This window comes from Diceros bicornis, chromosome 12 (assembly GCF_020826845.1).
Source record: "Diceros bicornis minor isolate mBicDic1 chromosome 12, mDicBic1.mat.cur, whole genome shotgun sequence".
In the NCBI taxonomy this organism is placed as follows: Eukaryota; Metazoa; Chordata; class Mammalia; order Perissodactyla; family Rhinocerotidae; genus Diceros; species Diceros bicornis.
The window spans coordinates 9961287-9985959 of NC_080751.1; the positions used below are offsets into that span (position 1 = coordinate 9961287).

Genomic DNA, 24673 nt, shown 5'->3' on the forward strand with positions numbered 1-24673 from the left:
CCTACCCCCTACTTCTGCTCTCAAAATCTTCTCAATATTAAGGCCATATTCCATATTTTTCCCATTCACCCCAATCAGCATGTCTTTCTACCCTCTGTGCTTCCACAGTATTTTTTATCATTACTCTAATCCAGTAGTCCCTCAGCTATTCTAAGGATAACTAAATACCATGGCTGGAATAACCAAGACTGGCCTGCTCAAGTTCTCAAACAAACAAACAAAAACAAATAGGGGATTAGTAAAAAATATACTAGTTTTGGACTATAAAAGTACAGTAAGTATAAGGGTCTCAAAGATGACTGTTTCTGATACATTGTGGTTAAAAGTGTACTCTGACAAGTTTTTTTTCTTTGTCCAAATAATCTTCTTTAATTGTTATATAACTACTGCTCTAGCATCATCTTCCCAGAAGCTATGTCCACAATTTTTAGGTTATAGAGTTTGAAAAATATATTTTTTTTAATTTGTGTTCTCCCTTACTTGGATTTTTATAAATTATCTTGGTATTTTAAAGCATGCTTTTGTGACCCTGGTCTTATACCTGTATATTGAGTAAATGGTGTTTAAATAGCAATTGTCTCTCTTGGCATGAACATAGCCACCCATTTTTTCTACCAAAAGTTGAATCAATAATTGTTATATTCTCTTATTGAAGGAAGCTGAAATAAACCATGCATATGTAAAATGATCCTAGATTTCAAATTTGGAGTATAAAATTATAAAACTCCATTATCTAAAACCTTACTAGTATCTGAGTAAGTTGTATGCATAACTTCCTCTTAAGAAGAAAAGAGAGATATCGTGAGTAATTGAATAAATGTGTGTTGAATACATTATTATATTCTTCTAGGATATAAATGTAACTGACATGGTGAGTATTTATGGTATAAGAGTAAAAGTGGTTCTGATGGTTCCCAAGTTCTATTTTCATGTGGCGTGGGCAGCAAATAGTCTTTGCTGCTCGGGGAACCCTTGAATTTGAGCAATAATGATGCCTGATTACCAAGACTGATTTGGTTCCTAAGGTAAAAACACCTTAGCTGCCCTGCCAGGAAGCCAGCTCTCTTCTACTCAAGTTGGATTTTCCTAAGGTCGTATAAGTGATTCCTCTCACCACGACTGGAAGATGTAGAAAAAAATCCCAAACGTAGACACTGGCACCACAAGAACAAAAGGATAAAAGGACTAAATGTGATACAAGGATATGAGAAAGAGCATGAAGTGACAAGAAGGCAGGAAAAGAGCAGGAAGCAGAGTATTCTGAGAGAAGAGATGGCAAAATCCCAGGAGAGCAGAAATCTGGGAGAAAGCATTGAGAAACAAAGTAAATTAAAGTATTTGGTTCAAGGGACTGCTAATTTCTAGAAATGGTGGTCATTTGATGGCAAGGCAGACTGGTGAGTAAAGCAGGTCAAATCACTCAGTTAGGAAGTCATTTTCCCAATTCACCAACAGAACTATTTTCAGTGGGGTTTTCTGAGCCCTCCACATGCACATGAAAAGGAGAGAGAACGGCCAATTCAGCCAACAAAGACAAAGTAAGGTGAGCAACATGAGAACCCCAGGTGAAGAACAGAAGGCAAACAGGAAGACCAAGAGACACAGATGTAACTACCAATATAATCCATGGGGCCAACGTGAGGAGGAGGGGACAGGCTGAAAGCATATGTGTGCGTGTGTGCACATAAAACCCTCCCCCCCACACACATGCACACATCTTCCTTAGAGATACTTAGGTGTTTATATTAATTTAATGACTTAGAAAGCCTTGCTATAATTTTATCCATATTGAACAATATTATTAGTCAAAAATATTTAAGTCAATTTTGGAATTTTAAAATGGTACTACAGTATCAGGAATAAGTGGATCTCTTTGAATCTTACCATTTCACTATGGGGCTGTATATCAGCTAGGATGGTCTCTTGGGGAATTAGATTGATTGAATCTGCCCCCATTTTTCCTGCCAATCTGGATAGTGACAAACCACAGAGTTTGCATCTTAATAGTGATGAATATTTAATCAAAAGCAACAGAACACTGATCATGCTTTCCCCTGATTAATTCCACCACTCACCTCTTGACAAATTAAACTACAAAAAACCTATCTGCTCAGGAAAGTGAGGCTAGTGATGTGACTTCAGGTACAGTATTTATTCTTTTGTATCTCTGACTTTTTGGCAACTTCACTTCCCCTTGCAGTAGACACTGCTCAGTGCCCTATCACCTAGGACCAGTCATCCCAGGTGTGGCCCCTCTGAAAATTATCTATCCACATTGCCTCTCTTTAAGAAGCCTGGGTACCATCTAGTTATGATAACGCCTAAATCAGGAGAGAATTTGAGAGCTATTCACTTATGTGTCCTTTGAGACATTTCAACAACATTGGTGATATTTCATGGCAAGGAAGGTCTAATCATGATAATTGCATGGACGTTTTCTCAGCTCTTCAACAGAGCTGACAACGTGCAGGCGCACAGGAGCCTGGAAGAAACAGAAAATAAACACCTTCACTAACACACTGTCACCACCTGTAACTCTTTCTGGAAATACCTTCTGAGCACCTTGTTTTTCTCTCTCTTCATATTTGATCTCTCTCGAAACTCAAACTCTGCTAGCATTTATATCTAATAATAAATTATTGTTTATTTTAAAAGTAAATATATATAAGATTATGTCATTGGATAGTAAGGAAAACTCTAAGAATAAATGACTTAGAAAGGTGCCCAACTGCAGAACGCCCAGTTGTATGTTCTATTTGTCACAACTTTTTCCTGATTATAAATTTTATTTTTTCCTGATTATAAAAGCAAAATGTGTTCATTGAAAAAAGCTTATCCATTTTTTCTGAAAGCAATATTTGGGGCTTTTTGTTTACTGATTTGTAATAGTTCATTAACTATGAAATAGATTAAAACTTTGTCCATCACATATTTCAAAATTTTTGCATGTATAGTTTACTACTTTGTCATTTTTTTTACTATTTAAAAAACATATGCCATATTTAATCTATCAGTTGTTTACTTTTAAATTTCTTCCTTCTTTATGCTTGGAAAGGCCTTCCCTACCCAATATCAAATTGAATACTTATGTATACTTCTTCCTAGGTTATTTTTGCAGGAGTTTTTCACAAATTAATTTTTCAATTAATTTTTATCAATTAATTGGCTATAATGAGATAACATAGAAAAATTCAGAAATAAGAAAAAAATTTCTCCAAAACTTGATATTTTTGAAAGAAGAGCCAGTAATGACACAAATGGAAAGCCACTTAAAACATAATTGACAAGTTATCACAAAGTCATGAACAATGTTATATTTGAGAAATTGGAGAAAACAAGCACAATATCAAAAATGAAAAAGACAGGCTCAGAATGAAAACACTATCAACACTAGAACAAATGCATCTGTGTCTAGATGGCCATGGGTTAAGAGTAGCAAAAGTTATCTGTAAATCATTTTTTATAATAAACTAATTTTCATCTGTCTCAGTTTGTAGAAGAAAAATGCCTGTTCACAAGTTTCTATTTCATGTCAATTAAATTGAATAGAATATCTGTTGCTAGCATGACAATGGAGAGACTGTGTATAATCAAATACTGCAGGAAGCTATATAAACTCATCCAAGAGTTATGGTGAACAATATGGCCATAATCACCAGATCCTTCAACACAGTATCTGTACTCAGGATTTTTATGCTCCTTTTTTAATAGAAAGTTATGCACCCAAAGGTGTTCCTTTCTAAATTGTTTACAAATGAGAATCAGAAATAATCTAAATGTTAAAAAATGCAATGAAACACGCAGCCATACAATGATCATTATAAAATATATATAGCAATGGGAAACTATTTGTAAATTTTAGAAGTAACACAAAACCATATGCATGCTATGGTTATGATCATGCTAAAAATGAGCATGAGCAAGCCTGAGAGGCAACACAGAAATACAAACAATTTAACCCATATGCCACAATGGTGACGAGAAGGTTAAAATTTCTTTTTAGAAAAATTTCCTTGGCTATGAGATTATTTTTGCAATAGAAATAATTAATAGGTTTATAAATGCTTCAGATCAGTATTTCCTTCTGGTGTATTCTGTAGGATGCCAGTTGTTATTCCAGCAGGGTTGGGCATGGGAGAGCAGGTTGGTGGAAGTTTTTTGGCCAAATGAATATAGGATATCTGGATGTATGATATCTAAATACAGTTCAACTGTATTTTGTTGTTTGCTTTTGGGGCTGGTTATTTTCCTGTTTAGTGGCAGAAACTATCAAACACCATTAAAAAACAACAACAAAAAACCATCATTTCCCATTTACTTTTTGACAGAACTTGCTTTATATGAAGCATTGGTCAGGACTAGTATCTCACAGAAGACACATTCATTACTCTCCTCTGGACACTCTGAAGCCATTACAAACACATGGCATCCTTAAGATCTTCATCAGTTTAGGAGCCACTTTTGTCACTCATAATCTATGTCATAATTACCAAATTGTGTATTCTTTAATATACTCTGGTTGATAAAACGCAAAGGTTATGATTTTAGAAAAATTATGTAAGACTATGCAATATGATAACTCATGGAACTGAGTTTTTTCTAATTCTCAAAGAACAATTGTCTTAACATACATTTAAATATTATAAAATTGACATTTCTAAATACTCCCAAATTTATATAACCTTCTGTTTACTTCATGTCTTAAAGGGATTAATATCTTTAAATTGAATAAGTTTACTGAATAAGTGTACTGAATTACTCCCGTACTTACTGAACATACACTAAATTATATGACTTACATTGAAAGGGATACTTAGATGAATAAAGCTTATCTCAGCTTTAAAGACATTCACAGTCAAGTGTGTAGGCTGTGTAGTGGGAGATGGAGCCAGGGCAACAAAGACACCAAGAACTCTAAGACAAGGTATAACATAAGTGGGATACAAATGAAAGAACACAGAAGTTAGGAGGAGAGTGAGACGGAATCATTTTCAGGACTCAGATACAGGTTCATCAAGAAGGGAGGATGCATAATAGGTAGACAGGGGAAAATGAATCACAGACACCTGTGAAGGAGAAAAAGGGTATATTGGGGAAGCAATGTTTCATACTTGCCTGGGCAGAGGGTTCACATAGGAGAGAACATGAGAATGTCTTTTGGGAATATGAGTTTGAGTTTGGATTGTGGGAGCTCTGAGTGACAGGCTAAGGCATTTAGATTTAATTTGGTAGCCACAGAAGCACACCAAATGTTTTTCAGCAAGAAAAATTAGAACTACAAAAAACTAATCTGGTGCAGGTGTGTGTCAAGATTAGGGGATGTAACATTGGAGAAATGACACACTCAGGAAAAGAGAGAGAGAAGAGATTAAATTATGTGACAGGAGAACAGTGCAGAATTAAGCAACAGCCTAGAGGTTTTGGATGGTTCAAAAATCTGTCCTCAGAAACCAGCAAGAGAAGGAGTTTAGAAAGTTCATATGTCAAGAACAGTCAATGACGGTATAAACAAAAATCAATTACTTAACCAGAGAAATGTAGTCAGGAAGGAAATTTTTAAAGTATTGAAGTACATTCAATGAATCCATCTAGAATCATCTTTAAATTTTAATTCTATCACAGTAGTACTATTGCAAAATAACACAATTATAATACACATTTGGCACAAAAGCTAGAAGGACATAGGCAAAAGAATATTCTTTCTCACCCTCCCAAACTCGCTGGGGTCAGAAATCTCCAAAAAGCTTATTCAAGCATCTTATGAAGTTACTCCTTTAATCCCTAAGGCAAAATTACTCCCTGGGGATTTGAATCTACCTCTATAATTTTATTTCCTGAGACGAAGCAGGTTGAGAAAGCAACATTAGTTTATCCATTAACTCTGTCCATTTCAAAAGAAGTGGAACAGAAATTGGTTAGCTCAGCATCTTCAAGCATACCGTGACATGGTGGTAAATTCTTGAGACTGCAGAAGTCATTTACCAAATCCAGCGTACATGACAGATTTCAGGAAAGTCCTTTAGGTATTTTCAATACAATGATTCATTTGGAGGGCTAATATCTAAAACATTTACTAATATGATTTTAGGACTTAAATATCATGTCTAGAAATCCAATAACACCCCGTGTGCATACTTATGTGCCAATACTTACACAACTAGCCTGTCTCGGACCTTAGGCTATTGTTCCTTGACACCCTGTTGTGTATTATTGCAGGCATAAAACAAGCGTGCAAAGAGACTGTTTCTGTTGCTAGGGAAATACCATTAGATTTCCTAATTAGTAGGTATACAAGTGCAAAACCATAACATTTGATTATTTCCCAAGTTTGGCAACCAAGTCTGTTATTCACATCTAAGGACAAACTCCTCACGTTTTCAACACTTTTGTTCAAAGTAAGAATTAAGAACTTAACCTGTTTGCATTTTAATGCTTATAAATCGATTTGCTGTACACATGAGAAATGAAAGAATGGAACAAGGAACACATGTAAGTCATTTATTCTTCTCCTTAAGCAAGACACATGAAAATATCTATTTACAAACAAAGAAAAACAAACCATGGTATTAATTTTGCAAAGGATTTCTTTAAATTGTAACTTCTCTAATGGTTATGATTTACAAAAGGTGATTATAATTACAAAACTGGACTTTAGCAATCCATCGGTTATATGATGCAAGGCATAACTGACATCTTCTTTCCTCCCCTCCACCAAGTTTATCTAATTTGGGCTTTGCAATAAGGTAGAAATAATAGAAATTATGCAGAAGAAGCACAAAATTTTAAAAAGTGGTAAAATTCTAAAACCCACTCCTTTCACCTACTCTAGGACACTGATTCTCCAATGAACTCCGTACCCAGGATGTTTCCCCATATAAAACAAAGCAAACTAAACTTTCTCTCTATACTCCCTCCTTCCTTGCCTTTCAGCATCCAACTCTGCCAAACAAATTTGGAAACACACAGCTTTTAATTTCTCTCTTCCTCGTCACTCCTCAATTCAATACTGTTTCAGATTACTGAGCTGACCACTTGCCTGAAGCTACTTTAGCAAAGAAAAACACAGAATCCACCTCTTATTTAACAAATACAGTGACTTCTCTCTAGTCTTTACCCTCCCTGATCTCTGAACAGCATCTCGTGATCACCTGGCCCCTCTGGAAACTTGGGAAACTCTTTCTTCTCACCTCAGAAAAAGCTGAAGAAAATCATCTAATGGAGTACTTGCCTCCCCTTTCTCCAGCCCTCAAAAAAAAAATCATGATTGCTCTGCCTGTGCACAGAACAATGGTCGAAAACACTTTGGCAGGGCCAGCTATATAGAGACGTGTTTCCTCTTTACTGATAAACTATTTCTGCTTAGTTGTACGGGCACTGTTGGTTCAATACCTTTGTTTTTGCCGGAGATGCGAAGTGCACTGTTAACAAAAGATATGGCTTTTTCCTCTTTTAATGGAAGCATATTTTGCACAAACCACTAAGCTCACAAGAGTTACAGTTTAGTTTAGCAAGATTCATTTTTGAAATGTTACCCACGCCAATAATCGATTAGTGTAGTAAAATGAAAAATGTAACCAGAAGGAAAATTCTGCTGGCTCAAGTATCAGAAATCAGGATGAAGAGAAACCAAATCTAACTTCCCACCATAGCCGGCCAGATACCAACCAGACCATGCATTGGTTGTGGGATCACTGTCTGGCTGCTGATCTGGCCACTTCCCACTGTCTCTTATCATCACCAGCTGTGCTGTGCTGCAGGGGCTCCTGAGACCAGGCTGCACGACTGCTACAATCCTAGAGCAATGGCCACAGAAGAGCCCCCTGGCTTCAGCCTTCATCATCTGGTTGTGCCATTATCTCACCCTCCTTCCTCCCATTGGCTGTCAGAACCCAGAGACCTCATAGGTGGAAGCAATAAACAGATGCAAGATTTGATCTTACTATCTGTTTTTCTTGGCCTCCGTATGTTCTGGGTAAAAATCTGAAACAAGGGTTTGAAGTGAGAATAACATTTCTCTCTCTGCCACGTTTTTGTTTTTGTATTTTTCCACTTTGCTAACTTCCTTGACTTCAGTGGTAAATACCTCATATGACTCCTCACTTTCATTCCCATCAAATGTTTTTCATTCCTTGTTTGTCTCCTAAGTGTTGGTGTTCTTGAGGGTGCAGATCCCATACTTCTTACAGCACTTTAGGCAACCTCTGGGACACTTCATCTACTTCTGTGGTTTTAACTGTCACCTCCATCGTTGCTCCCAAATTTCTAATTTGAAAACAAACAACACAGAAGTCCAGATATTATTCATAAATGTCTACTGACAACTTGCATCTGGAATTCCTGTAAACTCTTCCAATTTAACATCACCAAAGCCAAAACACCAGCTCACTCCCAAACCATGTTTCACACCAGGAGGACAGGTGATAAAAATCAGAGTTACTCTTGTCTTTGCCTCTGTTCTGTCTCTCACATCCAGATGGTTCCTAAGTCCCCTAACTCCTACATAATCAGTGCTGTTGTCTCCATCCTTCTCACCTCCTCATGCATCATCCCTCCTCTAAGCACACTGGCAACTGTATTATTTGTTGGTCCCGAAATTCACAGTGACATTCTTACTTTCATGCTTTCTCTTTAGCCTGGAATGCTATTTCCTCATTTTTGTTTATGAGAAACTTCTACATGTTCTTCAAGTTCCCATCCAAATATGAATCTTCTTGATCTTTTACTAATTTTGTTGGACCTTAAATACGCCTTCATTATTTCTATCTAGAATTTTGTCTGTACCTCTACTCCCTCTCATATTCTTTAATTATTTGTTTATGGTCCGCCTTTCCTACTATACCTTTAGATGTCCTGAGAGTAGAAACCGGGTCTCACTTATCTTGGTATTCTAAATAGAGCACCTTACCTAAGACAGGCAATTTAAAAATGTCTTTCAGCTATAGTACGGCTAGATCTGAGCAGAATAGATTAAATATCATTTTTTAAAGTAAAATATTTGTTTTCACGATTAGATGACCACAGTATAATTCTACTCTACAATGTGTATTAGCTTTCAGTTCATCTCTTATGAAAAATATATGATTTAAAATTATGACAAGGAATAATTTCTACTTTCTAAATGGAAAAACAAACAAAACCACAAATATTTGATTTGCTTGCTTACATTTTTTATTGAGATACAATTCACATGCCATAATATTCACCATTTTAACGTATACAATTCAGTGATTTTTTTTTAGTATATGCACAATCAGTATGTGCAACTATCACCACTATCTAATTCCAGACGTTTCATCACCTGAAAATGAAAACTCACACCCATTAGCATTCACTCACCACTCCCTTCTCCCAACTCTGGTAACTACTACTCTATTTTCTGCCTACATAGATTTTCCTATTTTGGACATTTTATATAAATGGAATCATACAATACGTGATGTTTTGTGCCCTGCTTCTTTCACTTAACATAATGTTTTCAAGGTTATGCATATTTTCACATGTATCAGTACTTATTCCTATTTCTGACTGAATATTATCCAAATGTATGGATATATCACATTCTGTTTATCCATACTTCAATTGACAGTCATCAGTTTGTTCCACTTTTTGGCTATAATGAATAATGCTGCTATGAATATAAGTGTACAGAGTTTTGTATGGATAGATGTTTTCATTTCTCTGGGGTATATACCTAGGAGTGGAATTGTTGGGTCATAGGTAACGCTGTATTTAACTTTGTGTGTGTGTGTGTGAGGAAGATCAGCCCTGAGCTAACATCCATTGCCAATCCTCCTCTTTTTGCTGAGGAAGACTGGCCCTGGGCTAACATCCACGTCCCTCTTCCTCTACTTTATATGGGACGCCGCCACAGCATGGCTTGACAAGCAGTGCGTCAGTCCGCACCCAGGATCCAAACCTGTGAACCCAGGGCGGCCAAACCACGGGCGGTCAAAGCGCAGCGCATGAACCTAACCATGACGCCAGAGGGCCAGCCCCCCTAAAAAGTTAGCCCCTCTAACTTTTTGAGGAAGTACCAAACTGTTTTCCAAAGTGGCTGCACCATTTTACAGTTCCACCAGCAATCTGTGAAGATTTCAATTTCTCCACAGCCTCACCAACATTTGTTAGTGTTCTCTTTTTTATTAGAGCCAGCCTAGTGGGTATGAATAGGTATCTCAGTGCAGGTTAGATTTGAATTTACCTAGTGATTAATGACGCTGAGCATCTTTTCATGTGCTTATTTGTGATTTGTATATATTCTTTGGAGAAATATCTATTCAAGTCTTTCGCCCATTTTTTATTTAGGTATTTATCTTTTCATTATTTAGTTATAATAGTTCTTTAGATATTCTGGATGCTAGACTCTTACTGTAAATATTTTCTCCTATTTAGTGAGTTGTCTTTTCACTTTCTTGATGGTATCTTTTGATGCACAAAAGTTTTTGATTTTAATGAAGTCCAATTTATCTATTTTTTTCTTTTGTTGCTTTTGCTTTTGGTTTCATATCTAAGAAACCACTGCTTGATCCAAGGTCAGAAGATTTATACCAACTTTTGTTCTAAGAGTTTTATAGTTAGTTCTTACATTTGGGTCTATGGTGCATTTTGAGTTATTCTTTTACACGGGGTGAGATAGGGGTCCAAATTCATTCTTTTGCACGTAAACATTCAGTTGCCACAGTACCATTTGTTGAAAAGACTACTTAACCCCCAATTGAATTGCCTTGTCACCCTTCTTGAAAAATAAATTGGGCATAAATGTATGGGTTTATTTACAGATGCTCAATTCTGTTCCACGGCTCTACATGTCTATGCTTACGCCAGCAGCTGGTAGTCTTGATTACTGTCCTTTTGTAGTAAGTTTTGAAACTGAGAAGTGTGAATCCTCCAAGTGTGTTCTTTTTGAAAACTGTTTATGGCTATTTTTTCTTTCCATATGAATTTTAGGATCAGTTTGTCAATTTACCAAAAAAGGCCGCTGAGATTTTGATAGTGATAGCATTGAATTTGTAGATTAATTTGGGGAATACTACCATCTTAACAATATTAAGTATTCCCATCTGTAAACATGAATGTCTTTGCACGTATTTAGGTCTCTAATGTCTTTCAATGATGCTTTGGAATTTGCAGTATACAAGTCTCTGATATTTTTCCATTACTAAACATTTGTACTTTCTTGGATGAAAGGCAAAATAGTAACAGTATAGGTTGTTTTATAATTATAATAAGAATAGAAATAAAATCTGTTCAAAGTTAACATTCTACCTGATAAAACTTTTTGCAACGTCACATATTTATAATTTCGATATAAAATATTTTAAATAAATACTCAAACAGGAGTATTTATTTTTATACGTTAACGTGTTTTAGTTAAGAGCAACTCTGCAACATAAGATGAGAACAACAATAAAATGTAACACACCCGGATTTAAGAGGTCAGCTATTCATAACAGCAGCAGCAAACAAAATTCTTTCCAAAGGTGGCCAAGCATCACGAAAATTTCATCAGATAAATAGATCTAACTTATATTATTCAAGTAAGCTAGAACGAAAAACAGCTACATGCTGCTCACTGATATCTTTATTCAGACTTATGATATCAGTATTATCGTAACTCTTATTTGTGTAATTCTTTAGGAAAAAACAGAACTATCATAAAGTTAACACATTTTTAAAAACTAGATTTGGTGTTTCAGCAATAATAAAACATCTTACAATTCTATAAATCAAGACTTGCCACTTGCTACTAATTTCACATCCATACTCAATTAGTATTCTACAGAGAAAAATCTCTGTTGTCAATAGCAAATTTATATCATCTACTTATAATATCTTAGTGTGGATCACAGGACTTTAAGGTGATGGGTTCATTAATGATAAATCAATAATGATATGTATGCATAAAGCCTAGACCAGAGGAATAATTACAACTGAAGGCAATTTGCCCATTTTCTCAATGTGCAGAATTAGTGAAAGGTTTCCATTTAAAATAACCATTTTTCATGATAAAAGAAGATCACGATAATAAGACCAAAGTTAAGCTTCTCCTGAAGTTTGAAAAAGATCTAGTGCAAAAAAATTAAATTCTGGGCAAGAACTGGACTTTCAAAGCTTCTTAGTGGTGCTGAACTGGCTGCTGTCTTAGTACTTACCCAATTCTAAAAAACAATGCAGAATGTAGGATGGAGATGGTATGCAGCGTAACAGCTTCAATACAAAATGATGACAAAACAATATGTAAAGTATCAGACAGCCAAAGAATAAAGTCATTTAGATAAATTTTTTAAAGTTAATATCATGAGCATTATCATAAGCATGTTACCATCATCTGAACACTGCTCACTCAACTAATCCAAGATCTAGAAAAGACATAGCCCATGCCTTTCAAGAGTCACATAAAAAAAATAATTCATCACTATGAAATATTCATGAAGGCCTAGAAAAGTGCCAAGTAAATATTTGGAAGTGAGTGTATGAAATCCATGGATACACTGCACTTACTCTAAAGAGAAAGGTTTACAAATATAGTGATATTGGTATAAATATAATAATGTGTTGGGGTTACTGTGGGAGATACAGATATTGAGAATAATTTTAAAAACAAAAGGTGTGTTTAGACCACAGTATAGTGTATTTCATATATGAAGAATGACTCTTCACACTAAATCTAAGTTACAAGAAAAATACTTTTAATTTAAAATTAGAAGAAAACTAAAAGAAAAAAATGAGTATTATATTTTATCATTCTCATATATATATAATTGAACCATAAACTGTTATCTTAACATACTAAGTAAGAAAAATACAAGAAAAAGAACAAATTTTTTGAACTAATAAAGTATTTCAACAAGGTGACTGGATACAAGACCAAATAAAAAATCAAACGGAATAATTTCTACGTCAGCAATAACCTTTTAGAAAATGTAAAAGAAAAATAATCCCTTTCCCAACAGCCATAGAAACTACAAACAAGATGGTAATAAACTCAACATGAAATGAGAAAGACTTTCTTCTATGAAGAAAACAATGTTTTATACTAAAGGACATAAAAAAGAAGACCTTAATAAACGAGGAGACATGCCAATGGAAACATTATGAAAGCTATTACTTCTCCATCAAATAATCTTAAATTAAATACAATACTAGTTAAAATACCATACTAGTTAAAATAAAATACTAGTTAAAATAACACCCAAGGGTGTTATTTATGAAATTTGATAAACTTGCTATCATATCCCTCTGAAGAATAGATAAGGAACTTCAGAAAATGAAAAATCATCACCTACTGGGTATTACAACATTCTATAAGCTATAATACTTATAACAGTATATCATTGGTTCAGAAGCAACAACACATTTCTTCATACCCAGAGAATATAAATAAGTCCCATAAATTAAAATAAGATAAATAATCCAGAAGAAGCACATGGATAAAGATAAAAACATACTCATCACAGCAGAAGCAAAACATTAGGCCATTAGGCCAAAACACAAATGAAAAGATAACCAACCTATCTAGAAATCAGAGAAACAAATTCATGTAACAGAGAAATATCATTCTCACCTATTCATGGTAAACTTTTACAAGTTTAAAATTATCATGGGTTAGCAAAATGGTAAGGAAATATGTACTTTCATATCTGCTGGTGGAATGTAAACTGGTGCTACCATTTTGAAGGACAATTAGGCATCAACTATTAAAATCAAAAATGCACATACTTCATGACCGCAAAATTACAATTATCAGTCAACCCTTGAAAAAAATATACTAGTACATGTGGACAAGAAACCTATATAAGGATGTTCACCACAGCATTGTGTGAAATAGCAAAATAGCAAGAACAAACTCAAAGTCTATGAAAACGTAGGGATTAAATAAACCACGGTACAACCACACTATAAAATAATAGGCAGCAGTTAAAAAATAATAGTGTATATACTCATGTTACCAACTAAACTATACGTGAAGTGAAAATGAGGTATAGAACACCACATTACCATTTCAGTAAATATAAAAAAAAATGTCTCGCTATATAGACATTGACCACCTACATCTTTGAGGCACTCTCCTGGGGCTCCCAAAGTCAATCTCCTGGCCAAGACACAGCGCAAATTTGAAGGCAGATCAGTGCAAACATTTTATCTCTGTAGATAACTGGAAACTTAAATTCCAATCAATGTATATTACATAGAAATTAATGTGGAGGAAAAATTTTTATTATCCCAGGAAATCCTTAGATATGTTTAGTTAATAAAACAGGACACAAAATTATATACACTATGATCTCAGCTATGCTTTAAAAAGACCTCTACTTGATAAACTCAGATATACTCATGGGGTATAAAAACCTAGAAATTCACCAAATGTTCACTGGACAATTGGACGGCGGTAATTTTTATTTTCAAGTTTCTTTCTTCTGGTTGTTTTCTAGATGTTGTACAATGGGCATCTATTGCTGCAAGCGTAGAAGACAAAACATGTTCTTTTTTCGACGATGTATCTTCTATTATTGCATTCTTGAGATATCTCTATCCAGATAATGCCAAAATATTTCTCTACTCCCAGCCTCTCCCCTTCCCCGCAGTCTCACTTTTCAGCTGCCTACTGAGCAGAGATCAGCATCCCAGCTTCAGTTCTCCTGGATGTGCCCTCACCTCTCCCACTGCTGTGCACATTGATACCATCTCCCTGCGGGCTCAGCCCTGTCCCAGTTCCCAGACCAAGGCAGGACTGAACTGAAAAGTACTAATACAGTACAAGGTCATCCCCTCCATCTCTCTCCCACCCATTGCTAGAACAATGTTTCTGATTCTGTGTCCACCTGAACTTTTGACCCATGACACTGTGGAGTCAGCACCACACTGTACTACACACTCTATCGTATTCTTTCTGGTATTAAACTGCCTACCAGATTGTCAACTCACAAGGTAAAGTACTACTATCTTACTCATATATGGATCCACCCCAAAACAGGGGCTTTAATAACTTGTAAGAAAGTATTTGATGAATGAACACTACATTTGTTTAACGAGAAATGTGTAGGATTTGTTCAAATAGAATGAGTTCAGAGACTTAATTCAATCAGATAGGATTTACTAAGGAACCGATGCAGGCCCAGTATTGTAACAGGGGAATATTAGAAAAAACAAAGGCATGGCTCCTCTCCTTCACATAGTTAGAATCTAAAGTGGTTGAGAACACCTTAAAAAAAAAAGAGAATAATTACTGTTTTAACTTCTGCCTTAACAAGCAAAACATGAAAATCTTGCCTGAGGTCCTGATTTCACAGATGGGCAAACTGCAATCGAGTCTGCCTGCCTGGATTCCAGACCACTGCCAGCACTGCCTTTTGCCTCCTGTCCCAACTCCATGGGCCCCAGCGCTCCTGGCTCTGCTTGTCACTATTTGTATACTTGCCTACTTTGAATAATTCCCTTGGATCTAGAATCCCTCCCCATCCTGTTGATGCTGTGGGCTAGGAACTAAATTTCTTCTTCCTCTTTTCCTAGGGTACCCTCTGTCACCTGTTTTTGCACACATTCCCACAATAACAAGCTGAGACTACAATCCTAGCTTTCTGCTTCAATCTCCTTCCCACAAGACTGAGAACATCATGGCAGGCCTCTAAATCAAACTGTAACAAACACTGCTGCTTGCTTACCAGACATTCATTTTCCCCTTCTCTTTTCTTAACAGAACTGCCATTCCACTCATCTATCCCTGTCACTTCCTCCACACAGCCATGGGCTTCAGGGAAAGTTGACCCCAGCCCCAGCCCCAGAAAGTGGATCCTGATTACTCAAAGCCTATCACACATGGTATTCCCTTTCCCCTTGCTATTGACTAGACTGGGCATGGCCATGTGATCCAGTGCTGGCCAGCGAGAAAAGGTAAGGAAGGACTTTTGGAAAAGGTTTCCTCATTTCTCTGGAAGGGACATTGTGCTGCATGACGGTGTGCTTAGAACTGCAGTAGCCATCACACCACTTGCTGAGGATGAGGTCTAGACATAGAGGAGGCAGAGTTGAGAGAAAGGCATTGAGGGGAAGCCAAGCCTTGGTCCGACACCTGGAGCCGACCATCCTCTGGATTTCTTGTCGCTTTTACAAATCTTTTTGAATGTATTCAGTTTTCTCTGCTGCCAATCTCTATATAGTAAACAGTACATCTCTAAAAAAACATATCAGCCACTTTGTATTCTATTTCGAAAGAGTAACTTTAAAATGGGAATTTGACGGATATTTGGGCTGTTTTTAGTTTGAAGCTATTATGAGCAAAGCTGCTATTAACTTTCATGTAAAAGTCTTTGTGCACATGTTTTCATTTCACCTGGGAGCAGAATTTCAGGGCTGTATGCTAAGACTATTTTTAACATTAAGAGAAACTGCCAAACTGTTTCCCAAAGTGTTACACTCCCACCAGCAATGTATGAGTGTTTCAGTTTCTTTACATCCTCTTCAAAACTTGGTATTGTCAGTCTTTTCAAATGTAACCACTCTAGTGTTTGTACAGTGGTATCATATTGTGGTCTTTAAATTTCGTTATTTGGGTGAATAATGGAGTTAAACACCTTTTCATGTGCTCATTGGCCATTTGTATATCTTCTTTTGTGAAATATCTCTTCAGAGATTTTGTTCATTTTTTAGTTAGATTTCTGTGTTCTTATTGAAAGGCAAGAGTTCTATATACAATTAGAACTATTAGCCCTTTGTCAGATATATAGAGATAGAAATAGAGAAATATAGATCTAGAAAATCTTGTGCCTTTTGAAGAGCAAAAGTTTTATTTTTTTGATAAAGTTTAGGTTTTTTTTTTTCTTTTAAATTTATAATTAGTGTTTTTTTGGGTCCTCTCTCAGACATCTTTGCCTAACCCCATATCACAGAGATTTTCTCCTATATTTTCTTCTCCTATAGAAGTGTATATACTCAAAATCATAGACAAATCTCAAAAACATTATATTCAATGAAAGAAGGAGATCAAAATGAGTACATATTCTATGATTCAATCTATATCCATTTCTAGAACAGGAAAAACTAATCTATAGAGACAGAAAGCAGATCAAGCAGAAGGAAACTTTTTATGGCGATGGAAATATTCTATATCTTGATTGCAGTGGTGGTTACAGAAGTATATTTGTCAACACACAACAGCACTTAAAATGGATGCACTTTGTTATACACAAAATATACCTCAACAAATTTGATTATAAAAAATTTTAATGGGAATTTGGAGCTAGATTAGTAGAAAGACTGGAGGTCACACAGTCCTATGGGGTGGGATTTAGGGTATAAGCAAGACTTTGCTGCACCTGAGGCAAAAATATGAACCTTAGAGTATGTATAACTTCTTAAATGAATATTATCTTATTCTAAATGCCATATAGTCTTTCAAAGGCAGTGGTATTACTCAAACAAGCCGATTGTGCACTGGGCTAGTCCCTAAATGGAGGTAGCAACTGACTTGTACCTCCAGCCCAAGAAGGATTTTAAAAAAGGAGAGAAGGGCCGGGCCAGTGGCATAGTGGTTAAGTTCACGCGCTCCACTTCCGCAGCCTGGGGTTCATGGTTTTGGATCCCAGGCACAGACCTACACACCGCTCATCAAACCATGCTGTGGCGGCATTCCACATACAAAAAATAGAGGAAGATTGGCACAGATGTTAGCTCAGGGACCATCTTCCTCGCCAAAAAGAGGAAAAAAAACAGGGAGAGGTGAGAAAGGGAAATGTTCCTTAGTTCTCCCTTGGCCCAGAGACTCTGTAAAGCTAAATTTGCAATTTACTTGGGAAAGGTAAAGCCTATACCACTTATGGTGAAGGTTTCCCTCATGTAGCAGCAGTGTATGTTTTCCAAAGGAAAAAACAAATGGGACACAGTGAGAAATAAATCATTATGCTTTGACATTTTAAGGGAAACTCACATGTAGAATCATAGAATTTTATAGTTAGAAGACACTCTATATATCATCTAGTCCAAGTCACTGAAAATACAGATTAAATAAACAGGCCTTGGAGAGTCTGAGGCTTGTTTAGTCACGTAACTAACTAGTTGGTTGGTTGAAAACCTGGAGGAAGAACCTAGGTGTCCCGATTCCTGATTAAGTGTTTTTATAAAATTATAATCTCTAACCCAATGCTCTGCACAGATCAGGTATTTAAAAAAATACCTTTTGAATGAATTCATTCTAGGTAATATGATTAAAAAAATACATAGAAAGCATAAGTTAATAGAAGGATAAATTTAGATGCAGACATTTTTTTCCAATGAGTTCTGTATATACTTCTTTACACCATCTCTGCATATTAGAGGGAAAAAAGCATATTTTGGGAAATTATTCTGGCAGGTATTAATGCCTGATGAAAGAAAATGAAGACAAGTAGTAAACCCTCAAGAATTGTGGGATACTCTTTCCTAGAAATAGTTGAGGACAATTAGCTCTTTGTGAGATAGTGAATGGACACTTCTACCTCATTACTGAAAGATGGATTCATGATATTTAACAACTGCTTCAGGCCCTATGAATTTAAGAAAAACTTGGAAGACTGGATTCCCACCAAACCCTTGTCTAATCACAATTAAAATCAGATGAACATCAGATCCTTCGGTCATCTACAGAGTCATTATCAACCTACCCAATCATTAACAATTTCTAGGTAGGTTGTGGGAAAACTGATACATCTCCACTAAGAGTTCAAGGCTTTAGTTGTGAAACATCAAGGCACCATAAAAAAAGATCTTGGATTTACTACAGATATGTAATGAACAACATAAGCCCAATTTATACAACATGAACATATCAAAAGTGTCCTATTAATTTTCTTTTACCGTTCTAGAGCCCGTGGGATCTTAAAATTTTAAATTATTCATTTTACCCCAACCTTGGTGGCATCTCCATTCATTTCATGTAGGAACACTGGGGCAAGTTGGGATATTACTTCGTTTGGATCTCTATCCTCTCAGGAAACTCCTACAAGTATTGTATCACTTGGCTCCCCCTAAAAAGCCAAGCAAACAAAATACCAAGATACTGAAAAACCAACATCTGATTTTACAAATATGTTTTTTCATCCACGATCCAGTTTTAAAGACTGTTAACTGAAATATATACACATAAATATACATGGTTTAAAACAACTAAAACATGGATTGTATCAGCATGACAGCAAAAATATAGAAAACCTCTAACTGAACAGGCAGCTATAAATTATTCAGCTCAATAGATGAAACAAAATTAATTCATTTTGTCTCTCCATTTGGTCACCACCTTAACTTATGGGGGACGCAATTGCTTTTTTCACTCCTGTTAACGCACATTATCTTCACATCTGAAAAATAATAGCTAAGAGTTGTATACACAGATACAGCCTTTAAATAAAAAGGAATAAAAGCCCCATAAAATTAAGCTTTATAATGTCAGACTATCACTTTGTGTTTTTTATAATGTATTACAAGTAATAATCTCAATGAGTTGTAGAATGCATATTTGTGGTTGAGTTAGAATTCATTTCCAAGGTAAAAATTCACTTATGAGGAAAATACAAATGACTAAAAGAAAAGTTTGTCAAAAATCACCAGTGTTTTAATATGGAACTGAGTAAAAGTGAGCCATTTGAAAATGTTTTATTTAGATCTGCTGAATCTTTAGAACACCAGAATATTGAGAAAAATCTCAAAATAGAAAATAAAAATGCTACAGTTTATGGTATGTTAAACTGCTAGCTTTTAGAAATACATTCTTGTTTATAACTATATATTCTATGATAATATTCATAAGATCAATTTTGTATATTATTAGAACAACAAAAAAATAAATATAAGAAGAGTATTTTACTATTTTGGAGAAAGCAATGAAATTGTGTGTATCATTTAAAATGGATTAAACATGAGCCCATAAATACTGACACTTGTAAGTTGCAGGTAAAATGTTCTAGAAACCTTTTTTTTAATAAAATAACTCAATTCATATCACTTATGCTGTTGGATAAATAATTAATGGATATATATTTCAAAATAGTTAACAAACACCAACCAAAAATAAAGATGTACCAACAGACAGCCAGTGAGCAACTGTCACCCCACACTGGGCAGATATTTAACTTGCTCAGTGCACATTCCCAAACAGACCCTGCGTCATCACACTTTAGTCTCCCAATAAAACACTTTAAAGAGCATAATCCAATTGCAATCATTAACAATCTTGAACACCAAAAAAAATGAACTGTGATAATTAGGAAAAGTCAACAATGAAATAAAAATCAACTCCCTGGAAATACACTTACCCTAACAATCACTGGCTTCATATATGTGAAAATAAAATAATCCTGCTTATTATTCTCCAAGATATAGTCCTTGAATATTTGTGGCTTCAGACAAAATAAGAAAAAGTTGTGATAATCACAATATTAAATTTTTGTTGTTGAGAAAGGTCAAATTTTCTCTCTGGCTCAAAGTTTAAAGAAAAGAGATAAAAAGAATACTCTGGGTCCTCACTGTGACAGAGACCTTGGCTTCTGTGTCTTGGGATGGGGCTTTCGGTGAAACAAAGAACTAAGACAAGCTCCTCTGGGTAGCTGAACGTTCTGTGATGAAATGGATCCCACACTACAACAAGCTGTCCAATCACTTGGGACTGTCTAATTACTCTGACTATATATGTTTAATACTTTTTAATACACTCACCAGTATACCAAATACCCCAGTACACAGTCTTCCCAAACACATTGGGCTTCCTATTCTCTTTCTGCTTTTGTTCCAGCTGTGGTACCCACCCTACACGAAACCCTTCCCAGGAGTCTCTGTGCAAGCTCCAGTACTACTCCTGAATATAATCTTTCTCTGGCTACATGGATATCTGTCTTCTTCAGAATTCCTCTAACACTTGCTCTTCATTTCTTTCCAGTACACAATCATATATTATCTTGGATTGTTTTTAAATCATTTCTCCTAATTATAATAATGGTACCCAATACATACGATGTTTGTACCAAGTACTATGCTTAACACATTTAACCCTTAATGCAATCCCATGAATCAGAGTCTACCATAATTCCCATTTCGTAGATGAGGAAAAAGACTTCAAGAGCACACAAGGGCACGACACTCTACTTCTTAAGTAGAGCATGCACTCAAGTCTAAAGCTCTCTCCAAAGATCTTGTTCTTTGCCATTGTGAAATATGACCTCATGCAAATACCTGTTCTCCTCAACTAGACTGTAAGCTAACGTCACAGAGAGTGAGTTTACTTCTTTCCAATACCTCATCCCACTTAGCGTAGGGTTGGTCAGGTTTTAAGAGCTCTGAGGGAGGAAGGCACAGGAGAATGTATCCAGAATATCTCCTAAGGGGCCATAAGATGTTCTGTTGGGTCTTTATCTGTACCATACATTCTTAAAGGTTCAGTCAATTAAAGGCAGAAGCTTCTAGAAATGAAATTCTTCAGAGGAAGTCAGTCTTTATCTGTAAACTGGATTATGGTCAGAGTATTAGGCTGCTTTTTTTAAGATACTAATTCCTCTTTTATTTCATGTCATATTAATTTTACTCATCTCTCAAAATTGTGCTGTAAACAAATGTTATTTTATTTTCTATTCTTGAATTACCTGGTATACTTTGTTTTCACTAAGTGGACAAATGTTTACAAAGGAGACAAATAAAAGGTACCCTTCTTTCAATAGTAAGTACAGTATTAAAAACTGAGGCATACACCCACATCACTCTGTGTAGCAAAACTGAAATAAATAAAGGGACTGAGCTGCCTCCTACCCACACTTACAACTACGAAGCCCCACAAAAAATGATCAGTAGAGATGTTGGAAGGGAAAAAGTCATTTGAAAGTAAATTAGGATAAAACTTACTTATTACATTCATACATAATTACTACCAAAGGCTTTCACTAGCTTCAGGCATTCCAGGAAAAGGAACAACAACAACAACAAACACCCCTACTACAATTGTGTTCACTATTAAGTAATGTCACCACTTAACTACAGACAGGGTTGATTGCAATTCTGCATCAGGATGTTGGTAACACTGATAATTTAACCAAGCTTCTGCCACATGGCTTAAAAGTCAGCCAAGCCATTAATGGAATTAAATTCCTACCAAGGGGAGTTGGGGCAAGGGGTGGGTCCATCATTCCTAACATCACACACTTTCCAAAAACTGATTCAGATGATTAATTGTATCAGCTCTTCATCAAATCAGCACTCAATCACTTTGGAAGGTAATTCTCTTCATCTCAACTCCTACTATACATCCCCATAAAATGCAACAGTGCATATTGCACTACTGGTGTATAATAATTTAAATGAAAAGAAAAAAAGTCAATAATTTGCTCCACAGCATAGTTTATTACTGGCAGCTTCACTAAATCCACCATTAGGTTCAGTCCCTCCCCATGCACTCATTAAACATAAAACACAGCTATTCTATAGATATTACAGTTTTTGTTTTTTGTTGTTTTTTTTTTAAAGCAGAATATAGACAGGGCAAAATACAGGCTTCTAAATACTCCATTTCTGATTTATACTTAAACTGTTTGTTGGACCTTTCTGAAATGATGAACACACTAAACATTCTGAGGCATGGCTGTCACGCCATGTATAAATAAACTTTTCAGCAGCAATGCTTTCAAAAAGGAAGAATGCCAAATTACTATTAATACGTATAATAGAAGGGCTTAGAGTATGAGTTAAAGAAAGCAAAGTAAAATATATCACTTGGTGAAAATAAGTGGTGCAAAACCAACTGAAATCTTAAATTGTTGATAATGGTCCTGGAGCTAATTCAATTTTTCCATTGGTGTAAACCACAAACAGAATCACACAGTATGTTTCTCTTCCAACATCTTCAAAATTCCTGTAAGGTGGATGAGAAGGGGTAGGGATACCTGTGAAAGGCTATAATACAGCTAATGCCATCAAAATGGTATATTTATAAGCCTGTGGAGTATAACCCCATTACTCCAAAATTGTCTATCCATTGTCCTCCTTTAGAAGTTAACCCATAATGAACAAAAGTGCATCTCTTCCACTCTTTTGCTTCCTGTTTTCCCAAATCAGTCTACCTTAGTGTTTTCTATATTGACCAAAACATTCCATAAATAATGCTGTAGAGCACACGCATTAAAGTTTAGAGAGTTTCTGCCTTTGAAGTAGATAGTGACAAGACTACGGACACATGGGTTCAATTCCAAGCCAAATATTAGGCGGGTCGTTTGAAAATATCAATCCAAAGAGGCCTAGGGGAAAAGGATACAAACATCCACTGCCACCACCCTTCCTCTCCCCTCCCCTCTTCCTCTCTTCTCTTCTTTCCTTGTGGCTTCTCACAGAGACAATCAAAGCAGGGAAAGCTAGATTTTAAATCAGTGAGACACACATTGGGAATATGTAATTCCCAGGAGGAAAGAAGCAGCCGCTAAAGAGGCGTGTGGGGGGTGTTGGCAACATGTTTAAGTGGCAACCCTCCCCACCCCCACCCTAATACAGCACAAATCCACAGATTCTTCCTCGACCCTCTTCGCCTTCCAGTTCCCAATACTCTATCCAACTTGACCCTTAATCCAAATAATTTAGGGACCTGCTGGGCAACAGCTGTGCAAGAGTGTGTCTCTCAGTATACGTGCCCAATTTTCTGGAAGCCCCTGAATCCGGACAGTTGTAGCAGGCAAGGGATCTCCCACCGGGGAAGGGGTGAAGAAGGGGGAAAAAAAGAGATGGAGACAAGAGGAAAGGGATGCAGAGCTGCGCTCTAGGGCGAGTGGCTGAAAGGAAGAGAGGGAAGAAAGAAAGGGTGGGAAGGAAGTGGGGCTGGGAAAGAGGAAGAAAAGGATGAAAGAAAGGCTGGAAGGGAGAAAGGAGGGGAGCGGAGAGAGGGATGTTGGGAAGGATGAGGGCGGGCGGGTTGGGGAGCGGGGAGGGAGGGGAGGATAGAGAGGATGGGAGGGAGGCAGAGAGGGAGGGAGGCAAGGATGGAGGATGCTCTGTCCGGGACTCACCTCTGTGGGTCGGTGGGAGTTTCTCGCCTCCTCCTCTTTCTCGCCGGTTCCCCAGCAGCTGGAGGGATAATCACAGAAGGAACTGGAGAGGCGGCGGCGGGAACGAGGGCAGCAGCTGCCGCAGCCGCCTCTGGCCGAGGTGCGGTACCTCCTGCTCCGCCCGCCAGCCCGGGTCTCCGCCTCACTCGGGGCTGGAAGCGAAGCCGCTCCCCCCTCCCCCCGCCCGCCCCGCGTCCTGCCCAAGCGCGAGCGGCAGCGGCCCGGATCGCCGCTAGGGGAGGCGGCCAGTGCGCAGGCGCGGCCGCTTGCTCGCTCGCGCGCCTCCGCGGCCTCCGTGGCTCCGCGGGGCTCGGGGAGGCACGGGGTAGGGGGGGACGCGGGCGCGCGGCCTGGGGAGCGCCGAGCGGGCGGGGCGGGGGCGGAGCTGGGGAGGCGAGGCTGGCTCCGCGCCGCAGGTGGGGGGAGGGGGCGGCGGCGAAGTGGCACCGCCGAAGGGCGCAGGTGCCGTGTCCATGACAACCGCGTTACTCTGCGGGCGGGGACCCGAGCTGAGTCTCTGGAAGCCGCGAGGACCGGTGACAGAGACCCGGGGCGGGAGAGGTCTTGGAGGGGAGAAGGGGATGGGAGTTGCCGAGTAGGAAGAAAGGGTGAGCCCGGGAGGGCGCGGACAC

At 37.3% G+C, this 24673-nt stretch overlaps 1 protein-coding gene across 3 annotated transcripts in view; it reads right to left on the reverse strand.

Moving 5' to 3' along the window:
• CTNNA2 (catenin alpha 2) overlaps positions 1-24149 on the reverse strand; it is a 1068899-nt gene extending 1044750 nt beyond the window's left edge. For all 3 annotated transcript variants that reach the window (XM_058550823.1, XM_058550821.1, XM_058550822.1), the window contains exon 1: positions 24003-24149. The gene's annotated coding sequence lies outside the window, so the exon portion shown is untranslated. The remainder of the gene's footprint in view (positions 1-24002) is intronic.
• Between the last annotated feature and the right edge of the window lie 524 nt (positions 24150-24673).